General features: G+C 40.3%; 1 protein-coding gene across 1 annotated transcript in view; it reads right to left on the bottom strand.

Annotated features, from left to right (window-relative positions):
* LOC126260880 (E3 ubiquitin-protein ligase arkadia-C-like) overlaps nucleotides 1-24,483 on the bottom strand; it is a 314,762-nt gene that overhangs the window by 141,901 nt on the left and 148,378 nt on the right. The window lies entirely within an intron of this gene.

Here is a 24,483-nt window from a genome sequence, read left to right as displayed (position 1 = left end):
GATTATATAAGTATGAATAGGCAGCTGAATCCTACCAACAATCCAAAGCACTTGATATAAATAAAAGCCTATGAATTAAAAAGCCCCGTCTCAGTAGTTTTCACTTTGATCTTTACTTCGGCAAGTTGTGAATTTTTGAAATTATGAAGAAACTAGCCTATTTCGTCCACAGACACACATTTCAATTTATATGTCAGCCATTCATTTTTTTGCATAACTGGAGATAAAAAAAATCTGCTCACCAAGTGGTGGCACGAGAAAACGTATTAAGATTAAGTAAATGTGCAAGGTTTCAGAGCCAGTGGCTCCTTCTTCAGGCAGAAGTGTTGAAAGGGAAGGAAGAGGGCTGAAGGAAAAGGACCGGCAAGTTTTAGGAAATGGCGGAAGTTCAGAAAAGTCGCCCACAGCCCCGTATCAGCAGAGACTTACCAGATGTGACGGACAGGAATGGCTGATTATTGGGGACTGAACTGGACAAGATTTTGAACCTGAGAACTTAAAGATGGAAGATAGGATAACACACAAGACAGAGATTTCTGACAAACCTTCGTGCAAAAACTAATAAGAAAGTTAAGTGCACTATATGTGGCAGAGGTGGAGGGTGGGGAAAAATTGATAGGTTAGAAAATAAAAGGTACAGAAACTAAAAGGGAGTGAAGAAAGAAATAGTTATTGAGAAGAAATGCTGAGACTGAAGAAATTAATGCAAATGAAGAGCAGGTGGGTGGCAAGAACCAAGAGCTTGTTGTAGCACCAGTTCCCACCTGTGGAGTTCTGAGTGTCAGGAAGAAAAATTCAGATTGCACATGTGGTGAAATAAGTACCAAGGTCATGTTGTACAGTGTGACCTGCAAGAGGATACTGTGTGTTATCAGTCTATGTTCATTCATCCTAGATTGATAACTTGGTTGGTAGCATATGTTTAGCAAGTTACAGGGCTGATGCAGGTGATAGTAGGAGGGGATGTAAGGCAAGCCTTACAGTAAGGATATTGTGGAAATTGGGGGGGAAGGGGGCAAATGCTATTCTAGGTGTGGTAGACAAAATGTCAGACAGAATAGAATGGACCTCATTTCAGGACAGATTTTAGGCAGTCATAGCCTTGTCGAAGTAGCTGATTAATACAATCAAAACCAGGATAATACTAAGTGATAAGAGATGTACTCCTAAGCTGCCGCCCCCCCCCCCCTTTTTTTTTTAGGAACCAGCTGTACTAGAATTGGATGTGACAGACCAGCAAATACCTGTTTTGGAATTCAGCTGGTGGGGTAGTTATGTCCAGTGAAGCCATAGGTGAGAATGGTGGTGTACTGCTGTAAAGAGTCTGCCTCTCAACAAATATGTTTGCTTCGAATGACAAGGTGTTTGAGAGAGAAAATATGAAACAGGAAGGACAGCAACTGTCAAATGGACTATTGTTTGTTAGGTTTAACATGAACACCAGTGTGTAACTGAACCTCAGTGAGGATGAGGTCAACATCAAGAAAAGTGGAATAGATTCTCAACAAGATCATGTGAAATTTAACTGGGAGAATTTATTTAGAGATTTCAAAAATTTGTTGGTCATTTGAGTAATTAATGTTTTCCATTCATTCATATTTTTTGTCCATTCTACTTTAGAAAGAAATTGCAAACTGGTGTGGTTTAAAGTCACTTGACAAAATGTAAATGAAAACATAATATTACAAAGAATGTGGCAGATTACAGTTTCGCATTTGACTATTTGGTCTTTTATTAATTTGGGAAGTTCAGCTGCAAAATGAAGTCTATATGAAATAGTATGTCACCTGCCTAAACAAAGTTATGAGAATGAAATTTTCACTCTGCAGCGGAGTGTGTGCTGATATGAAACTTCCTGACAGATTAAAACTATGTGTCATACCAAGACTTAAACTCGGGACCTTGCCTTTCGTGAGCAAGTGCTGTACCAACTGAGCTACCCAAGAACGACTCAGGATCCGTCCTCACAGCAGGAGAACTACTGTGAAATTTGGAAGGTAGGAGATGAGGTACTGGTGGAATTAAAACTGTGAGGACGGGTAATGAGTTTTGCTTGGGTAGGCAAAGGCCCCGAGTTTAAGTCTCGGTTCGACACACTGTTTCAATCTGCCAGGAAGTTCAGAAAGTTATGACTTCACATGGGGCAACAAAATGCAGTATTCTGCACACAAACGGGAATACCTGATTGAGTGACTCAGAATTTTATGCAAGGAAATAAAAGCAACTATGGATCATCAAAAAGTCAAACAATGGAAAACACAGGATGTAATGAAGACACCATTACAAAAAGGATACATTGCTACTCACTAAATAGCAGAGATGCTGAGTCACAGATAGGCACAACAAAAAGACTCAGACAAATAAGCTTTCAGCTGCAAAGGCCTTCATCAGAATTAGACAACATAGACACTCATTCATCAAAACACAACTAACACACATGACCATAGTCGCTGGCTGCTGATGTCAGAGACTGCGGTCATGTGTGTGTGAGCTGTAGTTTTGTGTGTGTGTGTGTGTGTGTGTGTGTGTGTGTGTGTGTGTGTGTGTGTGTGGGAGGGGGGGGGGGTGCGTCTAATTCTGATGAAAGCCTTTGTGGCTGAAAGCTTATTTGTTTGGCAGTCCTTTTGTTGTGCCTATCTGCGACTCAGCATCTTCGTTATATGGTGAGTAACAACATATCCTTTTCGTAATATGACCATAAAAAAATGTCGCTCACGGACCCAGGAATCTTTCATGTGATACAAAAAGGAAACTACAAAATATCAAAGTTAATAATGATTAGCATATAAAAAATGTTCTAACTACACTTAGATTGAAAAAGTGTATTTCTTCATACATTAATTCCATAGTGACACAAAAAAATTTTTTCAAAAGAGGTTCAAATCCAACCACACTCTCGAATGCATCTTTACAGGCACAATTTGCTGCATCTTTTATACATTTTTTCAATGGTTTATCAACTAATAAAGAAATATAATGCTCCACTTAAATTATATCCCAATGGCCTACAGATGCACCTAAAGTCCTTCAATGAAATTAGTTCAACCGAATTTGAGCCAAGGAAAGAAGACAGGGAAAATTAAACATCCACACTACAATATGCAACCCAAGACACATAACAAGAAAACAATGTCACACATGGATCCACAAATCTTTTATGTTATACAAACACGAAACTACAAAATATCAGTGTTAATGAAGATTAGCAGAAAAATAACCTCCATGAATATTTCAGCTGCAGTAACACATGGCTCCATGCATCATTATGGTGAAGAATCCAGATTCTGATGTTCTAAAGTATGTTGTCCTTTAAACAATTATTTTGCTTTTTAAACAATTCTCATTCAATGCTGTGTTCAATGACTGTGATACATACTCGTACGTTGCTTGTTTTCAGTGAGATCAGATAACAACCAAATGAATGGAGCTTTCACTCTTTCACTTGAGAAGCAAATTATCTGTCATTTGAAATTTCCTTTTTTCACTTATAGGTTGTACTAAAATAACCCACAAACTATCAAAATCCTGAAAACCACAATAGCAAAAATTTTCCCATTTGCACCTCAGCCACATTGGCAGAAGCAGGTCATATCTTTCATCTTTGAACACTTTGTACTACCTAATAGTCTTACATTGTTTTACATTCAACAACACAATGTACTTCTAGAATATTTAGCTCTGAAACTAGCATAACGTGGGGTTATTATCAAACAACATTATGCAATTAAGATATGATAGAACTTGTCTGCTATCACTTTTAGGAGAGAGAAATAAATTACGGAAACGCATATTTATTTTAATAGATGGGTCATACAGTTTTAGCAATGATATTCCAGAAAATGATAAGAGTTATAAAGACAAAAATGTTACCATTAGCAGAGTTGAATGATAGTAGCAGAAAACAAACACAAAAACACATTTTAGTTTTTAAAAATTCTTTTTATTTACTAAACATGATTTATCTTGGAAATATATCACACAGAAAGACTGACTTTGTATCCCTTTCACCACCAGTTACTTTTTCTTCTTTTACATTTGTTTGGGTGTTTGTTAAATCCAAATCTAAACAGACTTTGTATTTAGTTAGTTTGATGTAAACGGGAATTGCTCACAACAATGACCTGCAAATGTTTTGTCAGTATCTCTGAACAGAGTACACGGTTTTTCAGTAAGTTCTGCTGGTTGTTTGGACAGTTTTTCACAGTGTCACCTCGGCAAACATGTTTGTCAATTTCCTCGGTCTAAAAAATAAAGCTGTTGACAATGGTACAAATAGGTATATACTGTTCCTTCTACTACTACAAAGTCTTCCAAGCAAATGAGATAACAACTGTGCATTTGACCTGTTTTGTCAATACCAGTTTTATTCATATTATAATCAACGACCAAATCTAATGGGGTGCTTCCAGATAATCCACCGGGTAACCTTTTCCATTTTATACCTAATATTTCAAAGAGTGCCCCCATCGTCTTCCTCAGCTGCTGCAAGTTGTGCTGTTACGAGTGCTCACTAACTAGATCACTACCTAGACTCCAACCAGATTGTAGACTGATGTTGGTCTCATGCTGCTATCTATAGCTGACAAGGGGACCGTTGTCTACTCACGATTACCGATTTCATCCAATTTTATGGAATATGCAGAGCATGGTCACATTTTAGCATTCTCTTGATACAAGTCCACCATGCGCACACAGAAAACTGGCGCGAGGTAGACACTCTCCCGTCTCTCACTCTCATACGTAAAATATCGGGTGTTCGAGACCGTGGAAAGCCGAAATTCTCGAGGCACCACAACTGTCTAAGATTAATTGATCTCCTTATCTCTAAAGAGAAAAGAACTTAACTTCTCCTGGACTTCCTGTGTCTCCTACATGCAAGTACTTTACTCTCTATTACTACTTGCAGAATGTGGACTAAGTACCGTCTTCCCATTAATCAGTACTGATGCCCTCTAAGTCTGCAACCGAACTGGGCCGACCAGGATTGGGGGGGCTGGTAAAATCAAATTTGACAGGTGGCCCTGAACTCCTACCTAGAGGTGTGCCACTGCTCGCTCTTTCCATTGGCATGTGGATCAGCACCTTCTTGATACTGTTTCGCGGCACTGTGCTGGTTGATGTGCAGCCATTGCTTTAGGTCTGCACAAACTTATTTCCTGTTCAACAGGAAATATTTTTAAGAAACCTAGAGCACTATGGGACTTAACTTCTGAGGTCATCAGTCCCCTAGAACTTAGAACTATTTAAACCTAATTAACCTAAGGACATCACACACACCCATGCCCGAAACAGGATTCGAACCTGCGACCGTAGCGGTCGCGCGGTTCCAGACTGTATTACCTAGAACTGCTCGGCCACTCCGGCCGGCCGCCACGTTGAAACCAACATGTTTCTATCAACATGTGAATGACATATTTGTGGTGTAGTTGAATAAAATGAAAAAACTTGAAGAGATTCTGGAACATTTTAACTCTATCCATCCTAATATAAAATGACAGAATTTGAAGCAGAGGGCCAGTTAGATTTCTAGATGTGTTAGACTGGACGGATCCTTGGATCACAGTGCTTATAGAAAATCCAAACACACTGACTTCAATCTCCATGCCTCAAGCTGACAAAGGAAGTCAGTGCTAAACACTCTGGTCTGTAGAGCGCAGACATTTTCAGATGAGGAGATCCTTGCCAAAAAATTACAATACCTATAAGTAGTTTTCTGATGGAATGGGTACTCAGGTATTAGAATTATGAGTGTGGTATACAATATGTGGGGCAGACCCAAAGAACATCAGTGACACACCCGACTGAAACAACCAATCAAATAAGTTATTGCCAAGCACTGCCTTGAATATAATCATGAACTGAAATTCGATGAGATGAGTATCAGGGTAGAAACAACAAGTTTCTGGGATGGTAAAATTAAGGAGTGTATCGAAATAGAGATGTTGGAAAATCTAATAAAGAGGAATGGAGATTCCAATTTAAACAAGATTTGCTGTCAGGCACTCAGTTCATTATGATCTCATTAGCCTTTATATCTGCAAGAGCTGGAAAATCCTGAGAGAATGTGTATATCGCAAAATATCAGTACGGCCTCTGAAAAATAAAAGAGCATCGAATACTGTTGGGGGCATTGGGAATTGAAACTCACAAGGGGACCATACCTACTCATTATCACCGATTTCTTCCAAATTTACAGTGTCTCCAGGTCTTAGCTATAAATTAAAATGGCAGAAGTGGAAGCGCCACATGGCCAAGCATTTAGAAAAACTAACATTTTTGGGCTGAGTCATACGAGGCATGAACCATTTACATTAGTGTGGTTTGAAGGCAGTGACTGATGCAGCAGAAAGAGAACAGAGTGGTAATCCAAAAGTCATGGAATCGAGTTTCTATGCAGAAACCTTTTTTATTTCTACATTACTTAAACTACAAAAAAACTGAGATAATGCTCAAGATATAGCATTTGATGTGATGAAATTTCTTTTGTTAATTGGCTTGTGAGGATGGCAGACAAATACACGATTACAGATTTTTCAAGATGAGGGAGGATTGCCAGTAAGCAATGTGCAAGTGATTCCCCCCAAATACACACTACAAAGGCAATGCTGCAATGTCTGTTTTTATCATCAGCAAAAGAATTTGATCAGAAGGGTGACAAAGTGTTCTTATATTGTTGAAACAGAAAAATAAATCTCATCCTCAGAAGGCTGCATCAAAATACAGTCAGTTGTACAACACAAGCTATCCTCAAAAATATTAGGCAAGATGATGCATTAACATGTTGTTCAACGCAAAACAGTGTGATGAAAGAAAACATTTAATGAATGTAAGTGAGATTTGTTTTTGTATAGAGACTTTAAAACAAAAATGTCATAAAAAAGCAGTGTTTATAATGTGTGTGCACAATATGCGAGAAAATTACTGCTCCACCTGTTTTTTCGATGAATATTACCCGAGCACGTGTAAAGCATCACCTGTAAAATAATAAACATATCTAAGTTTATATATGAAGTTCACTTGTACACCTCACACTCCCTTCCTCAAAATGTATTTGCAATCTCGTATTTTCAAGTTGCCTTCCCTTTTCATCCCTTTTATGAAAATGTTAATAAACACAATATGCTGAGTATTATTTCATTGTATTTACAGTGTAATTAATGTAATAACTGGAAATAAAAAATAAAAAAAAGTTTTCACATAGCGGCTCAAAGCCATGACCCTTGGATTATCATTCTGTATTCTTTTGCACTGTACACACAACCTGCAAAGTACACCATTGTAAGTGGCTCAAGTCAGTAATTATTGTGAACAGTTGAATTATAAGAAAAGAAAGACACACTTACTTAATTACTTACTTACTCTCTTGAGATTCTGATGGTAGGCTTGTGAAAACTTTGAGAGATTTCTGGAACTGAATTTATTTTAAAAGTACTTATAGTTCTGATGGTCTGTGAGTCATTGGGCTTACGAAATATTGTTTATTTATGTGAAAACTATTATGTGGTGTTCTGTTTGTGGAAGTGAAAATATAGTGCGCTTGATTTAAAAGTATCTCGAGTGTACGGAATCATTTTGAGAGTAGAGAAAATTCCTCCAAACTGCATTATATCTTCGGAGAAGAAGTTGGGGAGATTGACGCAGCCGGCTATCCTGAAAAGAAGATCGGCAAAGCACATCCAAGTAAGTCCAATGATGAAGGGGACATGTGAGTCTTGCACACCAGCACCACACGGCTTCCTCTAGTCGCTGGAAACTGCCAGACATTGTTTTGTACAGATGATTTTGGATTCCTGCCACTGGCCATTGCAACTTCTCTCCTTCCTTGTTTGTGTCGGTGCCGATTCCTACAGTAGTCGACACAAAATCTGGTAACAAGGATTGCAGAACGGATGCTGCCTTCACTGTACACTGCTCTGCCACAGCAGGTCACTAATATTTCTTTCTTTTCTTTCAGAAGCACACTACTTGCAGACTAGTGGCAACACTTCTGACATTTGATTTGCTTATTATTATTATGGTTATGTTTTGGCACTTCTCATTAAACTGGGCTCCAACCCACCTATTCCACCACCTGTGCTTATGCCTCCAACTGCTGCTGGCTTTGATCTGATGCAGTTTATTCAGTTTCAGAACCGACAAATGTCGCAGTTGACGACAGCAGTCCAGAAGCTCATTTATGCACAAGCCACTGCTGAATCAGCTTTGCCTCAACAGCCAGCCACATCCACGGCACTGGCTATGTGCATTCCACCGTTCCGAGCTTTCAATTAACAACAAGAGGACTGGAACGAATGGTATACTCAGTTCGACACTCACTGTGATAAACATCAAGTTCAAGGTACTGTGAAACGTTCTTATTTCTTGTCAATGGCTGGCACAGGAGTTTTGTTTTGCTCAGGAGTTATTCCCTACTAGTAGGTTAGAGTTGCTAGGTTTTGAAGATTCAGTTTCCACCCTCATAAAGTATTACGAGGATCGGGTGCAGGTTACTGCAGCTCGTTACAAGTTCTTTCAATTGCGCAAAAAGCCAGGACAGACATACTATCAGTGGGTAACTGAACTTCAAGGTACGACACAATAGTGTCGGTTTCAATGTAGCTGTGGACAGTACCATAATGACACAGTGATTCATGTTGCAATTATTTACAACATGACAGACAGTAGGTTTTATGAACAAATTCTCAAACACTCTGATCCTACTTTGAAATAAGTGTTACAAATTACTGAACATAAGGACTCATATGATACTGCTACGGAAAACTTTGAGGCAGCTCCCGTCTGCAGTGTAACGAAAAGTGACAAACAGGTACAGCTTTGTGACTGACCACCGTGAGTGAACAGGCTGCAGCACCTTGTCCAGAGTATATTAGTGTCAATATGCATGTCTGCTGTGAAATTATGTCCCCACTCCTTTTCCATGCGTAAAAGGTAACATTGCCCTTCGCAGAACACAACTTGCTTTGCTTGTGGGAAGCCAGGTCATGTACAGTCTGTGTGCTGGAACCAGAAATTGAATCCTATACACATTTTCTCTCATAAGTGCAGAGCACCTTCTCAGTCAGTGAATGTAGTTTTTCTAAACTGGCTACAGGTACTTGTAATGACCAAATTCAGGATGTGCCTTCACCCTGCCCAAGTGAGGTGCAATGACAGACAAACAAATTGTTTCTGAACTTAAGTCATTGCCGGACACTGTCTGCGACTTCAGTTAGGCACCAGCGCTTCCATTAAATTGCTTAATCGTGCCACTTTTGAACAGTTGGGCTTGCCACAGCTGACAAAATATTGCCCGCAACTTACTGCGTATAATGATCTGGACATTCCAGGGCTTGGTACATGTGGTTTGCCTCACACCAGAACAGCGACATACAATTATTGCGCATTCGTAAGATTGAGAAAATATTTTTGGGTTAGATTCATTTGATTTGTTTGGTCTTCATTCATTTGGTCTTCACATTCAGTACAATGTACTTTCTGTATCTGCTTTCAACCTGAAAGACAGTGTTACTCAACTGATTGCAGAGTTTTCCGATTTATTTTCTGAAGGGTTTGGCAGAGCAAATAACTTTGTGGCGCATGTTACAATGGAGGAAATGCAAAACCTAAGTTTATTCGGGTGCATCCTATCTCTCATGCACTTAGAGGCAAAGTTGCAAGTGAACTTAACGAATGGCAAGACAATGTTGTTATTGCTCCTATCCAGGCCACTCAATGTGCTTCTCCTTCAGTCATCTTTCCAAAGCCTTCTGGAAGACTTCATCTTTGTGTTGACTTTAAATCCACTGCGTATCCACAAATAATAATTGATACTTATCTGTTGCCTCGCCCTGAGGAATCGATGGACAGGTTTAATGCAGGCCACTGTTTTTCAAAAAATTGACTTAAGTGATGCATATGCAAATTCCGCTACATGAGGAGTCTCAGAAAGTGTTTGCAGTCAACACATATTTACGGTTGTAATTTTTGTGCTTACCCTTTGGCAGCAGTTCCACACCTGCCATATTCCAATGCTACTAAGAACAGCTTACCGCAAAAGTTCCATTCTGTTCAAATTACTTGCATGATACTGTTGTGTCAAGATGTACACCAGAGTAACATATCAGAAACCTTCATATGATTTTTCAAGTGCTTTTGGCTGCAGGTTTGAAGTGTTGCCCGGACAAATGTGCCTTTTTCAGACAAATTTCAGTACTTAGGCCATGTTCTTAACAGCCGAGATGTTCACTCCCTTCAGTCGCATTTGCTGGCCATCCGGGCCCTCCCTGTACTGCAGAAATTGACACAACTGCAGTCTGTTATCAGGAAGTTGACATATTACATCCCGTTTTTACCCAACGCAGCCCAGATTGTGGCTCCATTGCTTTTGTTTGCGCCAGAAGACTGTGACTTTTGTTTGGACCATAGAGTCTCATGATACATTCTGAAACTTAAAAATGCCTTGTTGAGTGACAGACGCCCTGTTCATTGCAATCTCACTAAGCTTGTGGTTTTGGCAGTGGATTATTCTTTATACAGAATCAGAACTGTGCTCTTGCACAGATTTGGTTCACAGAAGAGGGCATTTGCTTTTGCTCCCAAGTTATTGACCAAGACTCAATGTAACTACTCCCAAATCAAGAACAAAACGCTCCCTATTATCTATGGCGTGACAAAGTTTCACCATATTTGTTTGGTCAAAGTTTTACATAGTAATGGACCACAAGCCACTTCAGTCTTTGTTTCATCCGTCTGAACCTGTTCTGCCAGGCATGGCTCAAAAGCTGTAATGTTGGGCTTTGTTACTGTGACAGTATCAGTACGAACTATTGTACCAGCCCACGTCGAAGCATGCAAATGCTAACACCCTTTCTCGCCTTCCTGTTGGTCCTGAATCTGAATTTGATGCTACTGCCTCATCTCGTTGTCAGATCGATGCTCAGGGCACTGAACTTTTACATATTTTTCCACTGAACTATAGGAAAATTGCACAGGACACAGAAGCAGACCCTGACTTGAACATTTTGTTGCACTACATTCATACTGCTTGGCCTCGTTCATTGAAGAACATTCATAATTCTTTTGTGCACCGATATTTTGTCCATCGCTATAGCCTCTCTGTCCACGACAGTGTGATTTTATTGCAAAATTACTCTGGACAATAGCTTGGGCTTATTCCTAAAGTATTCGAAAAAGATGTATTGTGATTGCTCCACCATTGGGGAATTGTATGCACAAAACAGTTAGTGTGACGGCATTGTACTTGGCTGATCACGGACACCCACATTGAACAGATGATGTTAGTGTCACACTTGTGTTGGGAATATATCGGTCCCGCCACAAACATTTTCAACTTGGCCAAAGTCTTAATCCCCATGGCAACAAGTGCATATTGACTTTGCTGTTCCTTTTTGGAACACTCAATGGCTTATTGTTGTGGACACTTTTAGCAAATATACGTTTGCAGAGCCCACAAACACGACTATGTCGCGTGGTACCATTCAGGCTCTGTCATCTATTTTTTGCTTGGAAAATTTGCCTGAAATGTTGGTTACAGACAGTAGGCCACAGTTTATGGCTCAGGACTGTAAACAATTTTGTAGAGCCAATGGTATCACTCACCTTACCAGTGCTCTGTTTCTCCACAGTCAAACGATTCGCGCATACATTCAAGTAACAGATGAACAAACAACATACCTTCCACACACACGAGCAAGTGCTACTCTCTTCCTTGCAATGTGCAGCTACCAGCCCCGTGACAGTCCATCACCACCATAGCTTCTACATGGCTGGCATCACCGCGTGCTGCTCCAGCAGCTGCACCCAATGCAGCGCACAGTGCCTCCCACACTCTGCAAGTATCGCTTTGCACCTAATGATTCCATCCCTTTCAGGGTTTCTAGTCACACCAGGCACTGGGATAGAGGAATGATTCATCAGAATTTGGGGGACTGCATGAATTTAATTCAAGGGCCTGCTGTGTTACTGCACATCATCAGAACCAGATTCATGTTTATCGATTGAGAGATTCTTCTGTAGATTTTCTGTCCACAGATACGCATCGTACTGGGATCCTGTGGCCAACACATCTGCCCCTGTTGCCTCTTCGGCATCTTTTGCAGAACCAATGGAACTACACCCATTGCCTTCATCACCGCAGTAGCTCAACTACCCAGTACCCATCCTGGTGCGCACCATGGACCCAGCACCATCACCATCATCATTGTCGCCCCCTTCGTTTTTCTACAGTCCAGCTCAGACAGGGGGTGGGCACCTTTCTGGCGTTTTCTGACTGATTTTCCCCTCGGAGCGCACGATGGATATTGAGGCGTGGCCGGGGGCTTGGCGTCAGTCCAAGCTGCAGCTCCCAGCTCCCCACGCCACCCAGTTTCCTGTCTGCCCCCCCCCCCCCCCCCCTATTGTTGTAAGATGGCTCCCTACACGACACTGATGCAGCATTTTTGGGGAGGTGGGATGAGCAGTCCTAAAGCATCAATTGCACACCGACTAGTGCACTGCTGCAAAACAGTATCAGGAAGGTGCTGACCTACATGTCAATGGAAAGAGCTGGCAGTAGCACATCTCCAAGAAGAGAGAGTTCAGCGCTGCGTCCATCCTGATTTAACCAGCCACACATTGCTTGTTGGCCCAGTTCGGTCACAGACTTCGAGAACATCAATACTAAGTAATAGGAAGACAATACTTATCATGTGTTCTGCGAGCAGCAACACAGAGTAAAGTACTTGTATGCAGGACACACAGAAAGCACAGGAGAAGTTAAGTTCTTTTCTTTTTGGAAATAAAGTGATCAATTAATCTTAGAAAGTGTTTTGTACAGATGATTTTGGATTCCTGCCTCCACCCTTCACTACCTCTCTCTTTCCTTGTTTGTGTACGTGCTGACTCCCACAGTAGCCAACACAAAAAGATGACACTGGGACATGCCTAAAAGGTTCAATGAAACAACAGTAGAATTTTTCTGTGAAGGATTCAGAAAATGGAACTCTCATAAAGAGGCAACTACATTGCCCTGATCATAACATTTGCATCCCCGAAATGCAATTGAATGCGGCAGCATAAAAATGAGCAGAGGTCACACAAAACTAGCAGTTTTAGTAACACAACAAAAAGACCTCTACTTTCTTGCAACTATGCAGTTTGCCCTTTTCCATGTAAATATGTCATAAATTTGATGGCAGCAGTTAGTAATACCCTTAACTGATAGTTACTGAATGTTGAAATTGAGGCTTTCAAAGCAAAGGTTCGCATGTAACATGAAAATGACCATTTATGTCCCGTATTAGGAACTGTTGGAGGAGGAGGAGGAGCAGATTAGTCTTTAATCTCCTGTCGACAACGGGCCATTAGAGATACAGCACAAGCTCGGATTAGGTAAGGTTGGGGGAAAAAATCTACCCGAGGCCCTTTAAAACGAATCACCCCGGCATTTACCTGAAGTGATTTAGAGAAATCACAGAAAACCTAAATCGGAATGATCAGATGCAGGTTTGAAACATCGTACCAAAATGTGAGTCCAGTGTGATAATGACTGTGCTGCTTTGTTCCATGTTAGGAACAGTTATTCTAGATGTGATGTTGGATGAAAATCTTCTACTTTCAACTAACTCTATTCTGGTACCAGCTTTCATCACCGAAGTCACATTTCCCAATACTTTTCCACAACAAAATGATGCATTTAGAAGATATCTTTAATGTAGTGAATCAGTTTAACTGCATGTGTTTAATCTATAATAAGATAAGCATCCTCAGTGTTCTATTTTACCATCAGAAAGAGGTTTGTGTGATGCCGTTTATCTTGTACTGTGATTGACCAACAGAAGCACTCCAGGCACGTTCCACATTTAACAATGGAAAATCTTGGATGGAACAATTGTAACACGAATTACAATCGATTGTTACTCAACCTACTTAGACGGGTCGACAGCAGACAGGCACATTTAAAAGTAGATTGTTGGATATTATTTGTCTATCAGACAAGGTTCTTCATCAGACGAATTAGGACTATTTTTGACAAAAAATAATAAAAAACCATATTCTTAAATAGTGTCTTGTTTCTCCACTAGGCAGTGCCACAAGTTCCTCCAAAAATCATAACACAACACACACACAAATGTAATACTAACTAACGTAAATCCACCCAATGATGGAGGTTTAAACCTTCGAAACACGTCGTGGAAATAAATAAAACGGTGACTGGTAACAGTGAACTTGTTGTTTCATTTAAATTGTTGTTGTTGTTAAGACCAAACTGCAAGGCCAGCAGTCCCTTAATCCTACATGTACCAAACCAGGAATAATCCTTAGAAGAAGGTTACAAAAGGCAAATCTTGGGATGCCTGATTGTAAGCAAGATACAGTAGACAGAGATAAAATCGAGGAGAAGTATGAGGGGAATGTGGAGGTAAGGTGGGCGAGCCGCTCTGCACAGAATGCAGTTGGGAGGTCTCCAGAGCAGGATATATGGTGGGAGATGCACCCTCTGCATCTCACCAGCACCACCTCACTGTCCATTACCCCAAGAAAACGAGCAACACAAACAAGATGGTAAAAGTTTACTAAAGATAAAACATTGAAAATGGCGAACATAAAATAACAAGGAGAATAAAAAAGGTGGAAAGGGTAGGGGCCAGGTCTGACCACTGAGTAAAAGCTACCATGGTGGCCCTGGGCCAGAGTAGGCAAGGAGTGCCCCCCCCCCCCCCCCCCTGCTCCTCAGGTGATCAATGAAGCCAAAGTGCCCCATCTCACAGAGACGACTAGAAACAACCTATGCTGATGAAATGTAAAACCAGGTCAGCCATTTTGGCATTGTCCGCTACCACCAGAGGTAGTTCATCAGGAAGTTTAAGATATCACTGCAAAGAGACAAATTTGGGTAGTCTAGCAGGATGTGGGTCACCATCAGGCAGGTACCACATTGGCAGTAAAGTGGGTCCTCAGATCGGAAAATGTGGCTGTGGATCAGCTGAGTGTGGCCAATGCATTGCCAACAAAGGACAGTGGATTCCCAGTGAGAAGCACAGATGGGAGACTGCCACAGGCTCCGTAAGTAGGCTGTTCACGTGGCTAGTTCGATAAGGCTCTTAATGCGAGTCAGAACCCACAGCTGTGTACCGTGTCCCGTGACCGCAATGCTGATGGCGATGCTAAACCATTTATCAGACTACCATAAGCAAGACAGGACACGATCGGGGCTTTGTAAAGCTGCAGAAGGATAGTGCGTTGTGCACCCGGCTGATGTTACTGAGGCAGCAAAGTGTATTAAGGTATAGCCAGCACCTTAAATTAAGTTGGCGAACATGGGGAAGCCCAAGCCAAGTCATCCAGGCATTGACGACCAATCCCAAAAAGTGTTAAGTCTCCACCACACAGAGTAATTGGTCGTCGAGGTAAAGTACTGGTTGTGGATGAACAGTATGACGGTGACAGAAGTGAATGATGTGAGTTTTGGTGGCAGAAAACTGAAAGCTGTGCCTTTCAAAAGGCATCCTACACTTGGGGCTCAGCAACACCCTCAGGTTCAGCAAGACCCTCATTAGAGGAGCAACTGTAAAAGCAAAAATCATCAGCATACAAGAAAGCTGACACTGAAGACCCCACAGCTGCTGTTACACTGTTGATGGCCACTAAAAAGAGAGAGACACTAAATACAGAGCCCTGCCGGACCCCATTCTCGTGGATTTGGGGATACTGTGGAAAGCACCCACTCGAACGCAGGAAGTATTGTGCAACAAGAAGGTCTGGACAAAAACCAGAAGTGGATGATACTTCTGTAGTATGTCCATTTCAAGTAGGTATTTTCCAAGCCAGGCTTAAATATTTTGTGGTGAGGTCTCTACACAAAACTGAGAAAAAGATGAAGTAGCAACTTTTCAAGCTTTCTCAGTAAAACTAGTGATGTTGATCACTACATGTCTATTTCATTGTTAGTTACATTTTATAAAAAATTAAAGGCAATTGTTTCTTACCCAGTCATTATACCTGCTGTTCAAAGTTACTCACCATGACAAGGGAAAATTTTTTGTTACTTTGCCTTTGAGCAGTGGAGACATCTACATCTATACTCTATAATCCGTTTTATTATGTGTGGTGGAGGAGACTTTGTGTATCACTGTCACTCCCCCCCCCCCCCCCCTTTCCACAGTCCAGCTGCGAATGGTGGAAGATAAACGATTGTTGGTAAGCCTCCATGTGAGCTCAAAATCTCTCAAACTTGACCTTAATGGTTACAGAGCAAGGTATACAGGGGAGGAAGCCATATATTGGTTGACTCTTCTAGGAACATACATCCTCAACATTTTAACAGTAAACCACACCATGATGCATGACCCCATTCTGGTAGCGTCCGCCACTTAAGTTACATAAGCGTCTCAGTGATGCTTTCAAACTTACTAAAAGAACCTGTGAGGAAACATGCTGCTCTTCTTAGGATTTTCTCTACTTTCTCTATAAATCCTATCTGGTAAGGATCCCAGACTCATGAATAACAAAATACTGGATGAACAAGGGTACTGTAAGTTATTTCTACAAAAACTTTGCTGAACTAGAGAACCACCCCCTCCCCCAACCACACACACACACACACACACACACACACACACACACACACACTGGAGCCCATATATTGTGCCAGCTGGACAGACAGTGCCGAGATAGTATCAGGTGTGTGTATTTGTACTTTAGCTCGACAGAATATTTATTCCAAAAGGTAGCAAGTTCTCTTCTGTGTTTGTACATGCCTGCTGATGACTCGAGACTTCTGCTATTGTGGAATGTTTGTCCTTTATGCCTAAATTAGTTGCATTCTATTTAGTTTTATGGTTCTAATGTAGTGTTTGCTCTCTGCTGAATCATCTTCATTTGTCACCAACAAAAGCAGAAAAAACTGTGATTACTTCTTCTCCTTCTGATAGAAAAGCTGATAAAAATTTGGTGTAGCCTATATTATTTGAAGAGGAACTGTTATTAGTTCCAAATAAGTTTAAGCTCATCGAAGAGACCGAAAAAAACATATTATACTATGTGAAGGTCAATTACAAGGTGCTGTTGAAACTCAAAGAGAGTAGAAAAACAGGTAGAGAGTTCTGTTGAACAGCATCAATAGGACTTCTCCTGAAACAGGTGTGTGTGTGTGTGTGTGTGTGTGTGTGTGTGTGTGTGTGTGTGTGTGTGTGGTTGGGGGAGGGGGTGGTTCTCTAGTTCGGCAAAGTTTTTGTAGGCAAGGGTAAGGTACAGAGGACCATGAACAGAAGAGCCTAAGATCAAAACCAGTGTCAAATAGAGGTGTGGACTGTCACAATTTTGTTCAAAGCAGCAGTGGGTGAAAAGACCAGACTGTGGAGAGCAATAAACGAGAAAATGGAAATACCAGAGACGTACGTGTGGGTAAAAAGGGCAACAGGGCTCAAGTGGACTGCCTAACCTTTGTAGATGACATAGCAATAGTGAGAAAGAGGAAGATGCAAGGAAACAACTCAACAAACTAAGCAAGAAACACAAATCTATGAGACTGAAGATCACTACTGGGTATTGGAAAGAATCGGAAGGCTCTCAGCAAATGGTGGACAAATTTAAATACCTGGGAGGATATGTAACAGGAAAAAACAGGAACAATGAGAGAATGCTAGGCAGGATGAGAATTAGATGAGGACAGCCTACTGTATGATCAAGATATATACAATAGGAAGAAGATACCTAATATACTTAATAATACCTGACAGCCTTAGGAGAGCCAGTCCTGACAAAACTCTACCATTTGGTGAGCAAGATGTATGAGACTGGCGAAATTCCCTCAGACTTCAAGAAGAATATAATAATTCCAATCCCAAAGAAAGCAGGTGTTGACAGATGTGAAAATTACTGAACTATAAGTGTAATAAATCCCGCCTGCAAAATACTAACACGAATTCCTTACAGACGAATGGAAAAACTAGTAGAAGCCGACATCGGGGAAGGTCAGTTTGGATTCCGTGGAAATACTGAACACATGAGACAATACTGACCCTACGACTTATCTTAGAAGCTAGATTAAGGAAAGGCAAACCTACGTTTCTAGCATTTGTAGACTTAGAGAAAGCTTTTGACAATGTTGACTGGAATACTCTCTTTCAAATTCTGAAGGTGACGGGGGAAAATTACAGGGAGCGAAAGGCTATTTACAATATGTACAGAAACCAGATGGCAGTTATAAGAGTCAAGGGACATGAAAGAGAAGCAGTGGTTGGGAAGGGAGTAAGACAGGGTTGTAGCCTCTCCCCGATGTTATTCAATCTGTATATTGAGCAAGCAGTGAAGGAAACAAAAGAAAAATTTGGAGTAGGTATTAAAATCCATGGAGAAGAAATAAAAACTTTGAGGTTCGCCGATGACATTGTAATTCTGTCAGAGACAGCAAAGGACCTGGAGGAGCAGCTGAACGGAATGGACAGTGTCTTGAAAGGAGGGTATAAGAGGAACATCAACAAAAGCAAAACGAGGATAATGGAATGTAGTCGAATTAAGTTGGGTGACGCTGAGGTAATTAGATTAGGAAATGAGACATTTTAAGTTGTAAAGGAGTTTTGCTATTTGGGGAGCAAAATAACTGATGATGGTCAAAGTAGAGAGGATATAAAATGTAGACTGGCAATGGCAAGGAAAGCATTTCTGAAGAAGAGAAATTTGTTAACATCGAGTATAGATTTAAATGTCAGGAAGTCGTTTCTGAAAGTATTTGTATGGAGTGTAGCCATGTATGGAAGTGAAACATGGACGATAAATAGTTTGGACAAGAAAAGAATAGAAGCTTTCGAAATGTGGTGCTACAGAAGAATGTTGAAGATTAGATGGGTAGATCACATAACTAATGAGGAGGTATTCAATAGGATTGGTGAGAAGAGAAGTTTGTGGCACAACTTGACTAGAAGAAGGGATCGGTTGGTAGGACATGTTCTGAGGCATCAAGGGATCACAAATTTAGTATTGGAGGGCAGCGTGGAGGGTAAAAATCGTAGAGGGGGACCAAGAGATGAATACACTAAGCAGATTTAGAGGGATGTAGGTTGCAGTAGGTACTGGGAGATGAAGAAGCTTGCACAGGATAGAGTAGCATGGAGAGCTGCATCAAACCAGTCTCAGGACTGAATACCACAACAACAACAACAACACCTAATGATGCAGAACTCAGACACTATAAGGCAATGATGAGGTTTGCAGTACTATACACGGCTGAAATGATCACACTAGGAAAATATGATGCAGAATAACCAGAAAGGAAAAAGAGAAAAACATATGGGAAAATACTGTGCCTGCAAGAGGTAGTGATAGATGGATGGATAAACTTAGGGAAGAATCGTAATGGAGTATGAGGACAATATCAAGAGAAATCTGACTGAAGAGGGTAAGATTAGGACGAATATGGATAGAATCATAAACAAAATGTACTGGAATCACTCAAGAAGACAAAAGCAAAGAAAGGAAACAACCGGGTTGTTGAACTCGCCGAGGATGGATCTGAATTGGGGATCAAAGTGGAAGAGGAACAAAATTGGTGAAGCAAGTACACACAACCAATACGTTAAGAGATCAACACGAGAGTAGGATACATGAAAAGGATAGATGGTTACTAGTGGAGCAGACAAGAGAGAAGGATACTGAAAATCTCAGAAAAAGAGCAGGACAACAAATGAGCTACCAGAGGTCCAACAGAGACTGTAACAGAAGAAAATGAATTACAGCAGGTGGACTAAACTTCCAGCTTACAGTGATTGTTTGCCAACCATTTGATCATACAACTCCTCTGCAGAACATTACTTTTGTTTATGTTGAAAATCAATCCCTGTACCAAGTCTCACTCCTCTGTAGGTGTTTCCCTACAATTTTCTAATTTTGTGACTTCTCTATTTACAACAGCATCATCTGCAGAAAGCCTCACGGAGTTTCCATTACCCTCCAAATCACTTACATAGATTGTGAACAGTAACGATCCTAAACACTCCCGTGGCTTACATCCAAAGTTACTTTTATGCCTGAAGCCTTATTTCCATTAAGATAGAGATGATGTTTCCTATTTGCAACGAAGTCTTCAATCCGACAATAAAGATGATCTGTACATTCATATTTTGTTCATCAGATGACCGTGTCAAACTGTATCGAACATCTTCTGGAAGTCAAAGAACTCAGCATTAGCATGGGCACTATGTGAGCGAACGGAGGGATCTGTGTTTCATGCAATCATTGTTAATTACTACGGAAGTGATTTTCAATCTCCAAAAATCTAATAATTTGTGAGGATAATACATGTTCCAAAATTCTACAACTGATTGACATTAACAACATAGGTCAGCAGTTGTAAGTGCCAGTTAAACAACCTTTCTTAAAAATGGGAAAGACCTGCACATTTTTCCAGTCACTTGGAATGCTTCGTGACTCCGATGACCTACGGTAGACAGCTGCCAAGAAGAGCTAGACTGTTGCTACAAGAAGAGCAATTTCTTGTGTATACTCCCTGTACAATCATACAGGTACCCCATCAGGTCCAATCACATTTCCTCTCATGTGCACTTTCAGTCAATTTCCTATCTGGTGGTCACTTAATTCAGTATCTTGTCATTTTGGCAGTTATGTGACAACTGAAAGAAGCAACTGCATTACAATCTCCTTCAGTATCGTAATTTACTTTACATAATTTGTATAGTGTGAAGCATACTGTTACTTTGTACGGTGAATAAGAGATACGAATGCTGTGTGGTACCGATCTTATTACACTGGAATTTGTTGTTTTCCTTAGTAATGACTTTATTCCTGCATTGTTGAATGAGACCAGTTTCATAGGGTCATGTATGATTTGTTACCTAGACTGTAGTAGACTAAGCTCTTGTCAGAGGCAAAGGGCTTTGTAACGAACTGCAGTACAGACACTATGCAAATAAGGTTTTTGGTGTAACATATCGCTCTTTGGTACAATGATTTGTTAAACAATGGCTACCGCCAACAAATGATGATCGCTACAGTGAAAGTATTTATCAGTAGTTAATTTGTTTAGCATTGCAAACTGTTGGTAAGTTGTATTGTTTGTGCATGGCCACTGGCACTTGTGGATGCTGTGTGTCAATAAAACAGCGATGATACCAGTTTTGCTATGCACTCCGGTACTTGCTGGTTGGGCAGGTATTCTGTGCTGTGATGTGCCGACTCAGAGAAGTGGGGTATATCGATGAGAGAATGAGATTGCTATGACAATTGCACTTACATTGGTAAAGAAAAATGTAGATTCATTTTATTCCTGAGATTGCACAGAACTAATGATTGTGAACATTATACTTGGTTAACGCCAGATTGATGTAGGTTCTTAAATTGTAAATGAAGTGTTACCTTATTTATAGCATTGCAACTGAGTACACAATAGTACTGTATTGAACAGAAGAGCTTTTATTATTTTGGTAGACAGAGTTGAGAAGTGATTATTGCTTCCAGATTCCAGCATGGATGGAGCTGTGAAGAAGTCAACGTCAAGAATAACTACACAATTTGTCTGAACACAGGCAGCAGTTCGGTGTTTCAGGGTAACAGCATTTGCAATCTGAACATGCACAGACATAGGGAATATTCCAATCTGGCAATTCAGTGCAGGACCCAGAATACTTTTGATGCTGGAAAATCAATGAAATTTGAATAAGTGGAATACTTTAAATAGAACTCAAGAAAAAAATTAACAATTTTGGAGGACAATTTCATCAACAAATATTGCTGTTGACTTACGAGCAAATGGCACAAGCCATTACAAACAGTTAGACATTTAAGAAGAGTTGCTTCATTAATGAATAATCATTAAATTGATTGATAAAAAACTACTGCACAGAAGAATTTAGTAAAGCCTATGAATCCAAAGACGAGCGGTCAGCATTATACAAGGACTACAGCTTTTTCATCTGTGAATTCAGCTACAGAAACAAAGAAATGAGTAACAATTTGTCAGTTTGTTTGACTTAGAATCTACAATAGGAAACTATAATAAATGAGTTATCAGCTGAACAGCAAGATTCTGTTATAAATCCATTTGACGCACATCCCATTGAATCAGTTCATACACAAATGTCACTTTTAATATTTTAGAACTGAATACAGATTTATGTAAGTCAGAAGTTTTGTGTTCTACTTTGACAACTGAGAAGTGGAGCAGTATGATTTATCAGGAACAAAGACACCACTGGATGCTGAGTAATTTATTAACATACCTGCATCACCAGATGAAGTTTATCATATATTTCAGGAACAATTATCTTAATTCAAAATTGCAATAAAACTGGTAGAACCCATGTTACAGAATTTTGTTACCAGTTCCAAAATGACTGTGCAGATTTCAGTAGTCTATTACTTTTCGGTGGTAATTTATATGATATATACGGTGTTTTCATAAGATTATGTGCTGATAACTTTTAAGTTAATATTCAGTAAAGTAATTACTCACAAAAGACAATGGCAGGTTTAGCTATACATTTATGTTTGAACTTTGTGCCAAAGGTTGGCACCTTCATTCTATAGCACTGATGTAGCAGAGATGTGGAGCAGGTCACATGACTGGCCAGACTGGTGTATACAGTGAGGAGGAAAGTTAATTATTTCTGACCAGTCACACAGTGTGCTTCTCTCTCTTCTGACTGCAGCAGCAGAGTAGTTGTTTATGAGTAGCTTATGTTTTGGAGTATCTCTATGGCACAGAGCAATAATTCTTCATGCAGAAAAGGAGTTACTTCCTGGCACTCAGTTGACGTTCTCGAGTGCAGCAGTTGCACAGTTGTTTACATGAGTCACCCATATTTCAGAAGTGACTGTGTGGCACAGAGTGGGAGTTGTTCTGTCTAGAAGTAGTATGACAGACACATGGAACAGCACGAGTACTAAGGATCTTTGCCCTCGAGCGGATCCTTGGGAGCCTCTTTGAGGCATAAAGGGGTGGGTCCAGCATCAGGTGCCATACCGCCACATGTTACAGTGAAGTGGACTCCACGTGTCTCCGTATTTTCCTCTGTATGTTAAGCATTGGTGGCATTTTACAGGAGCATGTAGGGCAGTGCAACTTAGAGATTCTTCCAATATGGGTGCTATCTTGATCGACTAGAACAACTACCAACCATATGTGACTGTTTCATGATTATGTGTCTGGATCTGCTATCATAATGGCAAACAATTAGGGGGTTTGATGTCTTGCTGGAGAGTACTGGATGTGGATCTGTGTTGAGAGTGGGTCTCAGTCAATCATTTTAGTTGCTTCTAAAATACTTGTATCAGGGAAACTTCTGCACTTAAATGAGAAAACAGTCTTGTTCACGTGTACAAGGAGCATGGCCATGGACCAACCTTCTTGTTGGTGTGGATAACAAAAAGTAATCGATACTGAACTGCAAAACTTCTGAAGTGAATTCGTAGCAATTTCTGTAACAGGGATTGATACTAGAGAATTGTTATTAATACAGTTAACCCATTTATATATTGTACTTCAACTAATGTGTTCTTGGTTTCTTTGGAGACTATGAGTTTTAATTAAGAGATGATATTAAGACATTGGGCTCAACATTTTTCACACCAGAGCACACGTATAGCTGACTCATTTAGCCTTTACAGATGGCGCAGCGACTGAGTCGTACTCAACCGTATGTGCACTGCCTCCACATGAGCATAATGCAGCAGAGATCAATGAGCCATTTATGTAAATGGGTAATTGTAAGGATGTTACAGAGTGACAAAAGGAGGCAGTTGTGTGTATACAGTATGTGAAGTTGCTGGATTTGTTGGTTTTTCATGGTGAACCGTTCAACGTGTCTGCAAGTAATGCAGTAACACATGTGGCTACAAAACATGGCATCAGAATTGTGGTTGTAAAAAGAACCTGGCAGAGAAACCTGAGATGTTTTTCATGGCCTGTGAATCAAAATCGCTTCCAAACCTGACAGGAATTGTTGCAGGCAGTGAATGAATGTCCATGCCAAACTGTTAGTGAGAGAACATTGTGACAGGAAATTTCTGCAAAACTGATTATTATAAAGACCTCATTTGTGAAATATCAGCAGTGGTTCCTATCTCTTTTCATTAATTCTGGAAAATTAGTAGTGTTCTGTTATTCTGAAATGGTTACTGTATTTAAAGTAATAAAAATTTTACTTTTTTAAAAAAATAAATTTTTTGAACCTTGTTTGTGTGTCTGTTTTTTCACAAATCAGCCATTGCCAATAGTGCCTGGTCTCAGTTCCGCCATAACTGTGTTATGTTATGACAAATAGTAAACATTTTTAGAAGATTAAAAAAGATAAAAAGGTATGTTTGAAATCGAAGGCATACATTAAGCAAACTGAGATGTGTGCGTTGATTGATGTATTCAGTATAATGTCTTGGATGCACTTTTCGACACCAGAGGCATGCAGAAATGGTAGTTAAGTAACAATTCACCTCAAGAGTGCTCACAACCTGTGCAAACTTTGTAGAGTGATGACTAGAAGGCTCCAGCTGTCT

Source organism: Schistocerca nitens, chromosome 5 (assembly GCF_023898315.1).
Source record: "Schistocerca nitens isolate TAMUIC-IGC-003100 chromosome 5, iqSchNite1.1, whole genome shotgun sequence".
Taxonomy (NCBI): Eukaryota; Metazoa; Arthropoda; class Insecta; order Orthoptera; family Acrididae; genus Schistocerca; species Schistocerca nitens.
Note: the sequence above shows the minus strand (reverse complement) of the source record. Positions and strands in the feature narration are given on the sequence as shown.